Source organism: Euprymna scolopes, chromosome 38 (genome assembly GCF_053919585.1).
Source record: "Euprymna scolopes isolate OS-2025 chromosome 38, ASM5391958v1, whole genome shotgun sequence".
Lineage (NCBI taxonomy): Eukaryota > Metazoa > Mollusca > Cephalopoda > Sepiida > Sepiolidae > Euprymna > Euprymna scolopes.
The window spans coordinates 25,061,377-25,077,601 of record NC_136519.1 but is presented as its reverse complement, the minus strand read 5'-3'; positions in this window follow the sequence as shown (position 1 = coordinate 25,077,601).

Here is a 16,225-nt window from a genome sequence, read left to right as displayed (position 1 = left end):
TAAAAACAATCTATAAATATTTCATATTTTATAAATTATATATTGCTACATTTTTATACAACCTTACCAGGGCAGGGAGGAATCTAAAAACAATCTACAAATGTTTCATATTTTATAAATTATATATTGCTACATTTTTATACAACCTTACCGGGGGAGGGGGGATCTAAAAACAATCTATAAATGTTTCATATTTTATAAATTATATATTGCTACATTTTTATACAACCTTACCAGGGCAGGGAGGAATCTAAAAACAATCTACAAATGTTTCATATTTTATAAATTATATATTGCTACATTTTTATACAACCTTACCAGGGGAGGGGGGGATCTAAAAACAATCTATAAATGTTTCATATTTTATAAATTATATATTGCTACATTTTTATACAACCTTACCGGGGGAGGGGGGATCTAAAAACAATCTATAAATGTTTCATATTTTATAAATTATATATTGCTACATTTTTATACAACCTTACCGGGGGAGGGGGGATCTAAAAACAATCTATAAATGTTTCATATTTTATAAATTATATATTGCTACATTTTTATACAACCTTACCGGGGGAGGGGGGATCTAAAAACAATCTATAAACGTTTCATATTCTATAAATTATATATTGCTACATTTTTATACAACCTTACCGGGGGAGTGGGGATCTAAAAACAATCTATAAATGTTTCATATTTTATAAATTATATATTGCTACATTTTTATACAACCTTACCGGGGGAGGGGGGGATCTAAAAACAATCTATAAATATTTCATATTTTATAAATTATATATTGCTACATTTTTATACAACCTTACCGGGGGAGGGGGGATCTAAAAACAATCTATAAATGTTTCATATTTTATAAATTATATATTGCTACATTTTTATACAACCTTACCGGGGGAGGGGGGATCTAAAAACAATCTATAAATGTTTCATATTTTATAAATTATATATTGCTACATTTTTATACAACCTTACCGGGGGAGGGGGGATCTAAAAACAATCTATAAATGTTTCATATTTTATAAATTATATATTGCTACATTTTTATACAACCTTACCGGGGGAGGGGGGATCTAAAAACAATCTATAAATGTTTCATATTTTATAAATTATATATTGCTACATTTTTATACAACCTTACCGGGGGAGGGGGGATCTAAAAACAATCTATAAATATTTCATATTTTATAAATTATATATTGCTACATTTTTATACAACCTTACCAGGGCAGGGAGGAATCTAAAAACAATCTACAAATGTTTCATATTTTATAAATTATATATTGCTACATTTTTATACAACCTTACCGGGGGAGGGGGGGATCTAAAAACAATCTATAAATGTTTCATATTTTATAAATTATATATTGCTACATTTTTATACAACCTTACCGGGGGAGGGGGGATCTAAAAACAATCTATAAATGTTTCATATTTTATAAATTATATATTGCTACATTTTTATACAACCTTACCGGGGGAGGGGGGGATCTAAAAACAATCTATAAATATTTCATATTTTATAAATTATATATTGCTACATTTTTATACAACCTTACCGGGGGAGGGGGGGATCTAAAAACAATCTATAAATATTTCATATTTTATAAATTATATATTGCTACATTTTTATACAACCTTACCGGGGGAGGGGGGGATCTAAAAACAATCTATAAATATTTCATATTTTATAAATTATATATTGCTACATTTTTATACAACCTTACCGGGGGAGGGGGGATCTAAAAACAATCTATAAATGTTTCATATTTTATAAATTATATATTGCTACATTTTTATACAACCTTACCAGGGCAGGGAGGAATCTAAAAACAATCTACAAATGTTTCATATTTTATAAATTATATATTGCTACATTTTTATACAACCTTACCGGGGGAGGGGGGGGATCTAAAAACAATCTACAAATGTTTCATATTTTATAAATTATATATTGCTACATTTTTATACAACCTTACCAGGGCAGGGAGGAATCTAAAAACAATCTACAAATGTTTCATATTTTATAAATTATATATTGCTACATTTTTATACAACCTTACCGGGGGAGGGGGGGGATCTAAAAACAATCTATAAATGTTTCATATTTTATAAATTATATATTGCTACATTTTTATACAACCTTACCGGGGGAGGGGGGGGGATCTAAAAACAATCTATAAATGTTTCATATTTTATAAATTATATATTGCTACATTTTTATACAACCTTACCGGGGGAGGGGGGGGATCTAAAAACAATCTATAAATGTTTCATATTTTATAAATTATATATTGCTACATTTTTATACAACCTTACCGGGGGAGGGGGGGATCTAAAAACAATCTATAAATGTTTCATATTTTATAAATTATATATTGCTACATTTTTATACAACCTTACCGGGGGGGGGGGGATCTAAAAACAATCTACAAATGTTTCATGTTTTTATCGTAATTATTATTTTATTTTCAGTTTGAATCGCTCATTGAAAAAAATATATATTAATACATTAAAATTATATTTTGATACATTTTTTATACAATAAATGTTTTTATTTTCATATATTTTTGTGTTATTTATATCGTTATTATATATTTTTGCGTTATCGTAAACACTTGTTTATATTTGGCAAATATTATTTGCGGTTCAATGGCCGCGAGATGGCAGTTCTCTTTCTAAAAACAGGGGTCGATAACTCGTCACTGATGCTAATATGTAATTGTCACACAGAAGTGCCAAAAATAAGTTAATATTTAAATTAAGTATTTGTTGGTTGTGTTCAGTTTCTAATACAACCTCCTAGTAAATCGATTACTCATTTTAGAACCACTCGACGTTTTTAGGCCAAATTTCACAAATTTAGCCCGTTTTAAGATAATTTGACCTTTTTTGAATTTCGTTTTCTCCAATTACTTTACACACGTATTTATGGCCACCTTCCACCCGACATTTGCAATCTAAGGCGATAAATGTGCGCTAGAGTATCAACTAAAGACATACCTTTAAAATTCATATCTGATTCATATCTGATTTACCTCTGCACTCCATGTTTAAAAAGGAAGTGTCCTCTATCGTATCAGATCTGACCGAATGGTTAATTGTAGGCATAGACCAATTCATACCATCAAAAAAATTCCAACAAAAACCTAACAGCCAGCCATGGTTCTCCCCAGAATGTGCTGCTGCTATCGCGCACAGAAATCACTTTTTCCATAACTACCAACGTAATAGATGCACTGAGACTAAAGCTGCTTTCAGGACTGCCAGCAACCACTGTAAAAGAGTAATAAAAAATGCAAGAGAGCTATATGCCCAGTCTGTTAAATCCAAGGTAGCTGATCAACGGCTTGGTTCCCACCAGTTTTGGCAAATAACAAATAGGATCCTGAACAGAAGTGTGCGTTCTATCCCAACCATTATCAATGGACCAGAGGTTATCTCGTCAGCGTCAGACAAGGCCAAACTATTTGCAAAGAACTTTGCAGCTAATTCTACCCTATGCGACGAAGGCCATCAACTCCCCATATTTCCTCCTATAACACAGAACAAGCTAGGTAATATGCAAATATCCGTGCATGAGGTCGCCAAGCTAATAAAAAACCTAAATTCCAGTAAAGCAACTGGCCCTGATGGCATCCCAATTATAGTGTTAAAAAAGCTTCAACCAGAACTTGCTCCCATACTTACGAAACTATTTAAGCGCTGCCTTAAGGAGAAGTGCTTTCCGACCCCCTGGAAGACCTCATCAGTTTGCCCTGTATTTAAGAATTCAGGTGATAAGTCATCTCCCTCTCAATACAGACCAATAAGTCTTCTCTATGTTATGAGTAAGTTACTGGAATCAATATTAAATAGAGAAATAGTCAACCACCTCAGCAGGAATAACCTTCTTAGTGACACACAATATGGTTTCCGCTCTGCAAGATCTACCGCAGATGTGCTGACGGTTATATCCCACAGGATTAGTGAATCTCTTGACAAAGGCTTCCTTTCTAGGGCAATTGCTCTTGACATATCAAAGGCCTTTGACAAAGTATGGCATAAGGGTCTACTTCACAAGATTTCCAGCTACGGTATAACTGGAAATGTTTTCTCAATCATTAAATCATTTCTCTCCGATAGGCTCATAAGAGTAGTGGTAGATGGACAAAAATCGGAGGCCTGCAATATAAATGCTGGAGTCCCTCAGGGGTCAATCCTCGGCCCAACTCTCTTCCTGATCTACATCAATGACCTCCCTAAACACATACTTAAATCATTCGTTGACATCTATGCTGATGACACGACCATCTACGGCAACACATCAAAGGCTGTAAATGACGAAGTTCTCTCGGATTCTCTCTCCTCTGATCTTGAGCGCATGGTTCAGTGGGGGAAGATGTGGCTAGTTACCTTTAATGCATCTAAAACCAAACTCCTATCCTTACATCATCAACGCTCTGATCCCCAGCTGGCATCAATTGTGATGGATGGCTCTCGTCTGGGTGAGGCCCCGTGTTTTGACAAGCTTTTGGGTTTGACCTTTACTCCTGATCTGAAATGGAACACGTACATCAAGTCTGTTGCCAAGGTCGCAGGAAAGATGGTGGGATCCTTCTACCGCTCCAGAAGATATCTCACTACTGATGCAATTCTCTATCTATATAAAAGCCAAGTACAGCCAAGGATGGAATACTGTTGCCATATCTGGGCAGGAGCTGCCAAAAACAGCCTATCATGCCTTGACAGAGTACAAAATAGACTTCGTGGTTTAGTGGGGGATGCCCTTTTCTCTACCCTGCAACCCCTCTCCCACAGAAGAGACGTTGCGAGCCTATCCTTGTTTTATCGTTATTTTCATGGCAGGTGCTCGTCTGAACTCCAATCCCTGGTCCCCCCTCGCCAAACTTTCACGAAAAACACCCGTCTAGCTGAATCCACTGTGAAAAATTTCCCCCACTCTATATCTGTGCCTAAATCAAAACGCGGATTTCATGAACAAAGCTTCTTTCTTAGAACTGCACGCCTGTGGAACTCTGTTCCATCTGCCTGCTTCCCTCCGGACTACAACTTGGATGTCTTCAAGTCTAATGTTAACAAATTCCTAATGAACCGCCCCCCTAATTAAACACTTCATAAAATCTCCTCACTAACGTGATGTACTTGCAATAACCCTTATCCCTGAGTGGCTTCCGGGCCTTGATAAGTGGTGATCACTGTGTAAAAAAAAAAAAAAAAAAAAAAAAAAAAGTTGACTTTTAAGGAGTATTCAGGCCATGTTTGTTTTCGTGTGTGCATGAAAACAAACATGGCAATCTGTGAAAACAATACGGAATACAGACACGAATATTCCTAAAAATCGGCACTGTTTTACAATTTGTTATTGTTCTGAGGGAGACAACTCTTGATTAAGAGATTCGTTCATTTTTTTTCATATCATAATTTAGGGCGCTCATAATGCTACCAGTAAGTTTTCACGAGCGGTTTACGAAAACGTGCTTTCATGTTTTTCGTTCTTTTTTTTTTTTTTTTTTCTGGATGCGGGTATTCAATTGTAGAGCCTGTATAGTTTTTAACAGATGGTTCTGCACTAATGCGCCAACATTAACTGAGCAGAAGAACCGTTTAATATACTCACAAAAAATTTGTTTACAGGGGGGCGGTGGAGGGCAGGAGTGTTGTGGCGGCCATAGAGGAGGATGGAAAGACAGAAGATCTGCTGGATGAGTGCAAAGAGGATTGGGACCTTGGGGAGGCTTATTGCTACCTAAATTCCAGTGAAGACCAATGGTCGCCACCAACGAGAAATCAATGATAAGGGGCTGTTGCGTTAACGCAAATTCTTTTGCAAAGTTTATCGAAAGAGATGGAAAGTATTGGAAGTCTGGGGAGACTTGTTGTCAGTCAGTTTCCAGGGAATATCTCAAGCTATCCTCAAAGATCAATCTTTTATGACAGCTTGTGTAACTACTTCTAGTGAGTACATAATAAACTACTTAATAAAATTATGTGATTTTTGGAATATTTCATCTTCGTTCCATGACTGGTATGTACTTTTCTGTATTTTCTTTACTTTTAATTGCAACCATAAGCATCGACTAAACGTTGACACGTTTTGATATTGTGTTCTGTAGATACCTCCAACGCGCGTCACAATTTTAACTCCCCTATATGTAACACAATGTAATTTGATTTAATATTATCATCCTAACTTTTTTACCATTTAAAAGAAGAAGCCTCAAATAAACTGTTAATATTAAAAAAAAAAATTTACAGCATACAAAAATAATGAAAATGCAAGACAAAAATCGTGTTTACATTATCGACGCTTTAAAACAACGTTCTCATATAGTGACGTTTTTGAAGCCGTAGACATACCCATGTTTTAAAAATCTAGCACAAATAAAATACTAATCATATCTTCCTGAAGTTTTCGATATTTATTCATTATTAAATACACTTACATAATAAACGTAGTTTCCATTAAATATATTAGAGGAAATATTGTTTTTTAGATGTTCTAACCCCTTTTATTTAATGTTACGAAAACAAAATAAATCTAGGCCGATAAAAATTTCAACATTTTTTAAAGCAGAAAAGATCAAATAATTAAAAAAAAATAGTTTTTATTTATATATAAAATCCCATTATTTATATCACTTACCTTAAAGTTGTAAATAGAATTTGACATAAAATCAATATTATTATGTAAAAACAAAACAAAAAACAAACACTTTTTCTTGATAATTTTTTCTATCAGTAATATAATTATTTAAATTACAACAAAAAAACAGAATTCTACCGCAGATGTGCTGACGGTTATATCCCACAGGATTAGTGAATCTCTTGACAAAGGCTTCCTTTCTAGGGCAATTGCTCTTGACATATCAAAGGCCTTTGACAAAGTATGGCATAAGGGTCTACTTCACAAGATTTCCAGCTACGGTATAACTGGAAATGTTTTCTCAATCATTAAATCATTTCTCTCCGATAGGCTCATAAGAGTAGTGGTAGATGGACAAAAATCGGAGGCCTGCAATATAAATGCTGGAGTCCCTCAGGGGTCAATCCTCGGCCCAACTCTCTTCCTGATCTACATCAATGACCTCCCTAAACACATACTTAAATCATTCGTTGACATCTATGCTGATGACACGACCATCTATGGCAACACATCAAAGGCTGTAAATGACGAAGTTCTCTCGGATTCTCTCTCCTCTGATCTCGAGCGCGTGGTTCAGTGGGGGAAGATGTGGCTAGTTACCTTTAATGCATCTAAAACCAAACTCCTATCCTTACATCATCAACGCTCTGATCCCCAGCTGGCATCAATTGTGATGGATGGCTCTCGTCTGGGTGAGGCCCCATGTTTTGACAAGCTTCTGGGTTTGACCTTTACTCCTGATCTGAAATGGAACACGTACATCAAGTCTGTTGCCAAGGTCGTAGGAAAGATGGTGGGATCCTTCTACCGCTCCAGAAGATATCTCACTACTGATGCAATTCTCTATCTATATAAAAGCCAAGTACGGCCAAGGATGGAATACTGTTGCCATATCTGGGCAGGAGCTGCCAAAAACAGCCTATCATGCCTTGACAGAGTACAAAATAGACTTCGTGGTTTAGTGGGGGATGCCCTTTTCTCTACCCTGCAACCCCTCTCCCACAGAAGAGACGTTGCGAGCCTATCCTTGTTTTATCGTTATTTTCATGGCAGGTGCTCGTCTGAACTCCAATCCCTGGTCCCCCCTCGCCAAACTTTCACGAAAAACACCCGTCTAGCTGAATCCACTGTGAAAAATTTCCCCCACTCTATATCTGTGCCTAAATCAAAACGCGGATTTCATGAGCAAAGCTTCTTTCTTAGAACTGCACGCCTGTGGAACTCTGTTCCGTCTGCCTGCTTCCCTCCGGACTACAACTTGGATGTCTTCAAGTCTAATGTTAACAAATTCCTAATGAACCGCCCCCCTAATTAAACACTTCATAAAATCTCCTCACTAACGTGATGTACTTGCAATAACCCTTATCCCTGAGTGGCTTCCGGGCCTTGATAAGTGGTGATCACTGTGTAAAAAAAAAAAAAAAAAAAAAAAAAATTCTAAAAAGTAATTAGTTTTAAAAAGCTTTAAATGATATTAAATTCAAATGCTACGCAATATGAAGTTTAAACAGATTTTTAACAGTTTTCCAATAATAAAAAAATTTATTCATATAAAAGAATATAAAACTATTGAGATAATAAAAATATGAAATCCAAAATCGGCCTAAAAAAAATTCGTTTTGATTTTATTATTTAAATTGATAGAGGGTTATCCTTATGTTTTGCGCCTTTTTTCAAAAAAGTATGGATGCCTGTAAGCAACACTATCTTTGCATACATAAGTGTCAACAGAAGACATTAAAATAATTTTATTTTATTAACTCTCGTCTGTGTTGTTCGTTAATAAAAATCTGTTTATTTTACAAAAAGTAAGTCTTATATTGTTTTTATTTATAACAAAAAAATATTACTTCCATTAACCATTATAACGCAAATGCCCATCCATAGAAATTGACACAACCACACGAAATGATGACGTTGCTAGTAATGTGTACAATGCTGACGTTTTACACACCGCTTTGGAGATACCTACTGTTCTGCCTTTCTTGTGGATTTCAGCTTGTTTATTGTCAGTACGATCGAATGCCGACAGGCCCATTCTTGACTAAGTTTGTTATCTTGTAATTTATTTAGCCTGAGTTAATTCTTATTTTAGTTATCAAAACTATTTTATAGAGAAATTGGGATAAATTGGGGTGATTTTTCCAGAATAGTAAATAAGGTTTTGTATTACTATACACACAGATTCTAAAGAGTTGTCCAAAAACAAATGTATAACAAATAAATGTTATCAAAGGCAAGATAAGTTACTTTTCTATCTAACTGGATAATTTGTCAGTGTTTTTATTTAATGTAACATGTTTATTCAGCTCGAAAAACATACAGTGTATATACGATGTATTTAAAAATTGCAAATGACAAATCTCTGGTGAACATAGTAAGTTTGGGAAATGAGTTAAAACTAAAAAACTAAAAAAAATACTGTTAGAAATTTGCTCAATATATGTTACCGTAACATAGGCTGCCATATATTCGGTGGGTTTTTAACAGTATTTTGTGCATTTTTTTAGTTTTAACTGATTTTCACAAACTTACCGTGTTCACCAGAGAGTGCCCTGCTATTTGCCATTTCCAAATACATCGATGAACATTGTATGTTTTTCGAGCTGAATATACATATTACATTAAATAAAAACACTAAAAAATTATGTACAAAAGTAACTTATCTTGCCTTTTATAACATTTATTTGTTATATATTTATTTTTTGACAACTTTTTCGAATCTATGTGTATAGTAATACAAACCCCTTTTCAATAAAATAAAATAAATGAATAAGGATGAAAAATTAAAAACACAACAAATAAATGTTACCAAAGGCAAGCTAAATTACTCCTCTGCCTAATTGGATAAGGTTTTTTGTATGTTGTAATTTTATTTTCAAGTGTGTTTGTGTGTTTTTATTTTTACTTAAAAAATGGGTTCTTTTTCGTTATTGTATTGAAAATTGAAATATTGAATTTCATGGGAAACTAATGATATCTACTGAATTGTCATGTCGCAATAATGAACATATCCAAAAATTATGAAAAACGATAAGGTAGAAAATTAATTATTAATGAAAATAGTTTTTGAAGACAATTAGTGAAAATTGGGTTTTACTAAATTGGTCAGATTTTTAGTTTTCATAAAAGATTTATCTCCCTTTTGTTACAATTAGAACTCTCCGGTTTCTATTTTTGCAAAACTCAGTATTTGCTAATTGCCTTCGAAAACTATTTTCGGTACACATATGGAAGTGGTACCCCCTCTGTATTCTATTTTATTTTCGTCTTTTTCTTTACAAATTTTTTCAGCGGATTATCATCGAAGGGACAATAGTTTACCAGATTATCAAAAAACAAAACAAAACGTTTTTTAAAGTCAATATTTAAATATTTGTATGGGTGTTCAGTTTCTAATGCAATGTTCTAGTAAATCGATCACCCATTTTTGAACCATTTCATGTTTTTAGGCAGAATTTTGCGAGTTTAGCATTTATTCAAAGATTATTTTAAAATGCGAAATTAAAAAGAGGCTAAACTGCTTAAAAAGGCTAAATTCGCGAAATTTGGCCTAAAAACACTGAGTGGTTTTAAAATATTTTTTATTTTTTATAAAAAAAAAAATGCTACGAACAGTATTAAATATATCTTGTCAAAATCATCCCATGAAGCAGAAACTTTATGGCAACCTATCTGCCATATCTAATACCATCAGGGAGACATGCCTACGATTTGTCGGTCATTGTCTGAGGAGCAAGCATGAATTGGTGAGTGATGCATTGCTATCGACTCCACGACACGGATGCACAAGTAAAGGACGACCTAGATCCACGTACATCCAGCAAAAAGTACACAACGCAAACTACGAACCTGAAGATATGAGGAAGCTGCTGGAAGACAGGAAACTCTGCAGAGGAAGAGTCACATTAGTCCGGGCAAGGAGCCTGTCCTTTAATTTTTCTCAAAAGAAAACCCAACGGAAAAACCGAGAAGTCACTTAAAAAGAAAAAAAATCATCTTACAAATTTTTATTTATAACTTTACCTATTGAACAATTTTTTTTTTTAGTTGTTGCAGAGCAATGAGAGTTGGTGATTTCTAGAACCAATCGTTCAGAATCTTGTTGCTTATTCATCCTTAAAACGTGTTTATTCTCTCGGTTCTATGGCACCGACACTCTGAATGATTCATTTATAGCAACTATTACAACTGCTATATGAGGTTTCCGCGTGTGGCGCAAACACACAGACACAAATTGTTAGAGGGAAACAATAGAAAAATCATCGCCCTTTTTGACTTCGTCTTCAATAGACAGAGGACAACACTAATTTCCCCTTTTACTTCTCTTTTTCCACTTCCGTTTTTTTCTTTCTTTCTCTTTTCACTTTGATATGACCATGAACACGCGCGTTTCATGTCGCTCCCAAAAAATACACACACGCAGAACAATTTTCCACCTGTACACATGTGCAAATATTCAAAGTAAACCTAACTTAATTTCATCATAAAATGAATGGACTACAATGAACAATTGAATTTCACCAACAACATTAAAGAATATTTCAGAACTATGCCTAATCATACACGTACACAAAAACACACACACACACACACACACACACACACACACACACACACATTCTAATGTTTTTTCCATTGGCCATAATAAGTATATTGTTTGTATATATGTAAATCAGTACTATGGTTTTTCTTATTTTAATGTTGGAGTTGAGAACACGCATATTATCCTTTCCAAACGTGTCAAATGTTGTTTTCCAAGTGGTCTATTGTGTCTGTTTATCAGCATAGACATGATACTTTACATATCCTTAGAGAAAATAATATAATGGGCTTAAATTGCACGAATCAGATGACCAGTTGACAGTTCAATTTTGTGAAATTATTAGTTCATCAGATGTTGTAGTAAATTGATCGAAATGCACTTTGTGGCATATGGCTCCATCCTGTTCAGACCACATGATGAATTGCCAAACAAAGCTAAACTCAAAATAGCTGATAGTTGCCAAATCTGCAATCAAGAGAATAATTTTGGCAATTTAAAATTCGCTGCCTCTAAAAAACACCCTATATATATATATATATATATATATATATATATATATATATATATATATATATATATACAGGGTGACTCAAAAAAAGCAAAAGCTAAATGGAGGCCATCTAGAACATATGCTATAGAACGGAGAAAAAAAGGCCAAAGACCCTAGTGTTTTAATGTGATGTTTTGAATATAATAAACTAGTTATGATCAAAGTTACATTTCATTCGGACAAAACACTAAGAAACGGGGCCTAATTAGAGTTGGGGCCCGTTTTTTTGGGTCACCCTGTATATGAACAATTGAATTTCGCCAACAACGTTAAAGAATATTCCAGAACTATGCCTGATCACACGTGTGCACACACACACGTTCTGTGTTTTTTTTATTGTTCATAATAATATATTGTTTGTATATATATATAGATATATATATAAATAAATTGGTACTTTGTTGTCTCATTTTAATGCGAGAGTCGAGAACATGCATATTTATCCTCTACACATTAATAATGTTTTTGGAACACTATCTCCATCGCATGGTCGGTGTTGTTGAGGTGGGTCAATACCACGTTCTTAGTTCGAATAAATTTGTTGTGGAACACTGAGATATTTAAAATTTGACTTTTTAACGTGTATTCTCGAATCCTTATTGTCAGTGGTTGGAATACTAAGTTATTTAAAAGTTCAGTTTTCCCCTCCAAAGTTCTCAAAACCTTGTCGTTAGTTGTTGTGGCCCTAAGAAAGGGTCATAAAAGAAGACACAAACTACAGGTTTAGGTAGAAACCATATATTCTACAATAAAGTGAAATACGAAGAAACATTGTCGGTACTTTCCGACTGGTAAGTTAGTCTGTAGTCTCGCGTTAGATTGCGATATCCCCCCCCCGAGAGTATTATATTCATATAATAGTCCATTATGCATTAATATATAAGTCCACATGACATATACCCATATATACGAGTACAAATAGTTTAAAAAATATAAACTTATGTTCATACACATGTGGTAATGCCTCTATTTAATCTCAAGAGACAATGGATACTCCCTGTAAGGGTAACTGCATGTGTAATTATAAAGCAAGGGTTGCTCAATCCTTAACCACATCTCTCCTGAATCGGTAGTTAGAGTCCAGTGGTAAGGAGAAGAGCTAGACAACTGGAAACAATGCCGAGATAAGCAGAGAGCACATACAGCACCTGGAATTCCCAAATGGCCACTCATTTTAGTACTGACAAAGTTGAACGTTGCTTAACTTCGGTGAGCTAAGGGGAACCAGTGTGTCAATGTGATTAATGCACATGCGGTATCATCCACACATTCATGAGACATCTTATAAATTTTCCTAACGTCTGTCTATTTGTGTGTGTGTGTGTGACAGTTTATCTCAGCCTACAGGCAACCCACCAAGGCAAGTAAGGTACCAAAATGAAGCTCATGACCCAGCGGATGTTTTAGTGATATTTATATCCATGTTTGGTGTATGGAAATGCAAAAAATGCAAAAAAATAACGATTTACTAAACAACGTTTTATTTACTGGATATTTTTCCAGTATTCACTGGAAGTTATTGTCTCCCTTAGTAAGTTCGATTTACTGTGTGTGTGTATGTGACGCAGTTTATCTCAGCCTACAAGCAACCCACCCAGGCAAGTAAGGTACCGAAATAAAACTTATGACCCAGCGGATGTTTTAGTGATATTTATATCCATGTTTGGCGTATGGAATTGCAAAAAAAAAAAAAAAAAAAAAAAAAAAAATAACGATTTACTAAGCAACGTTTTATTTACTGGATATTTTTTCGGAGCAAGAACCCAAGTTTGCTCAACTGGGCAAACTTGGGTTCTTGTGTAAGTAAAATGCGTATAACCAAAGCAAATATCAAATATGTATCCATTATTTGACGTTAAATATATGCAACACGACTTGGTAAAACAAGTTTCATGGAAGATACTGGCAGATGGTCTAATATTTTTAAAGCACTGAAATCTGTAGCCACACTTTGAAAAATAGCATAACAAATTTTGTTTGAAGGTTGACGATGTAGTTAAATTGAGAAATGCTGACAGATCCAAGTATTCATATTTAATCGCAAGTATTGAATATTATGCATACATTGTTTACATGTGTGATATTATAAAGTGGACCTGAGGTGAACTTGAGTCACTAAGTGCTGAGAGAGGGGGGGGGGTGCAATAGACAAAGAAATAGGAAATGTCCTCCAATAAACAATAGATAGGAAGTAGCAAACAGTGAATCTATGGGTATTTTTAGATTCGACAATGACAATACAAGCCTACAGATTTGACAATGACAATAGAAACCTACAGATAAAACAGGGAACGGTAGCTTCCGGTAGCCAGGGTGGGAGGGAGGCGACCTCAGATACCAATGAAAAGGAGACAGTTAGTTGACAACTAGATGCCGTTCATGTCGGATTGCGACAACAGTGGGACAGTTTTTAAAGTTGACTGCGAAACAGAAATAGAGACGAATTGCGACTGACAGATGAATGTAACGTCGATAGAACGAGGAGAAGACACACACACGCTCACAAGTCCAACCGTCAAATATATGTGAAACATTGGCGTTTGTGGTTTTCCTTTCTTTGTTCCATGACTTGTAATATTTCTACTTTGTGAACCCACGCGTGCTTCCCTTGACAGTCACCAGCGAGAAAATGATGATCCGACCATAAGAAACACAGAGAACGAAAAATCCACAACACACGATGTTGGGAGTCGGTGATCTGTCGGGGCTGCACATGTCTAGTGACACATGAAAATAATTTATATTACCAGCAGATAGAATATAGTAGTAAAATAATTATTTTTTCAATTGAGAACATTGTTTGATCATCTTCTATATATATAAAAGCGAAAATGTGTGTATGTATGTGTGTTTGTATGTTTGTATGTGTGTCTGCTAAAAACTTTGGACAGACACGACGAAAATTCACAAACTCGGTATCATATTGAAGCCCCATCCTTCGCACAAAAAATATCGAAAAATTGGCCAAAAACGTTAATTTTTTTCACCCCGAAATCGACAATTTTCGACAGGGGTGGGGGGTGGGGGTCAACAAAAACGGTCCTCTTGTGACGACGACCGGTTCTACGCATGCGTCAGATGATGTCATGACCTGATTTACTTTAAATAGTTGAAAAACTGGCTGAATTTCATGTACGTCGTGTTAGCTCAGTTGATTAGTGCGTTGGTTCATTATCTAAACGTTTTGGGTTCGAATCGTGGTGTGAGATGTCTTCTTTTTTTTTTTGATTTTTTAAATTTAAATATTGAACCAGTGTTATTTAAGCCATTTTTCACGTAACGTTTGTTTTTCTGTTTTTTTTTTTACTTCGCTTATCCATCCCTGACCACACACCGAAAACCCCCCGGGTACCCACCGATTTTTGAAATTTTAATATCGAAACAGGCTTATTTAAGCCATTTTTCACGTGTTCGTTTTTCTGTTTTCTTTTTTGTTTTTTTCGATTTTTACATTTAACATCGTTCGTTTGCCTTGCGTTAGTTTTTTTGTGTTTTTTTTTCAATGTTTTGATTACCCTCCTCCCTTGAATTTTAACATTGTTTTCTTTTTTTACTTCGCTTATAACAAACAAACCTGGTCATTGACCTCATTTGCTGAATAGCTTCTGTCGTTGTCGTCGTCGTCGTAACGCTCGACGACTTCCGTGCACACACCTGTCAATTTGGTTCTTCTATAAATATAAAAGCGAAAATGTATGTATGTATGTATGTGTGTTCGCTTTTTCTGTGTGTCTACAAAAGGCTTCTTTCAGAGAAGCGGTCGCTCGCTTCACAACTTTTTAAAACTTTTTATATCACATATAAATCGTAATATCTCACAGTTAACAATGAAGCTCGCCTGTCTATTTAATTTGCTCGATTTCAGAAAGATAAATATTCAATATTTGTCGCTCGCGGCATGTGGGTTAGTCTTTTTCCTATAACATCTTGGGGCGAGGAAAAAAAGCGTTCAGCAGTAAATGAAATCCCGCAGTCAAACTTGACCTCATTAATTCATTAAAACGAGCACCTGCTAAATCAAAGTAATTAAATAAATTCAAACGTATTTCCGTAAGCATGTTGCGGTGGGTCAATGGTTAACGTCGCACATTTTTTTTTTCACAACTTTGCCTCAACTGTTATGGTTCGATCCTCATACTTACTTCTTTTTTTTAACCCCCCCCCCACACACACCTCCAAACACCCGGGCAACGCCGGGTACCCCTCGCTAGTACTTAAATAAATTCAAACATCTTTCAGTAACTCACTCTGGCTGGCCGATTTTATTTTCAAACTTTTTTATTTAGCACCACACACACCTCCAAACACCCGGGTAACGCCGGGTACCCCCACTAGTCAATAATATAAATCTCACCTGTCTGTTTGAATGTATATATGTGTATATGTTTGTATGTCTCACAGAAACTTTTGACAGAGACAACGGATTTTCACAAGATCAGTATCATTTTGAATCTCGACCCTTCGGATGACAAGT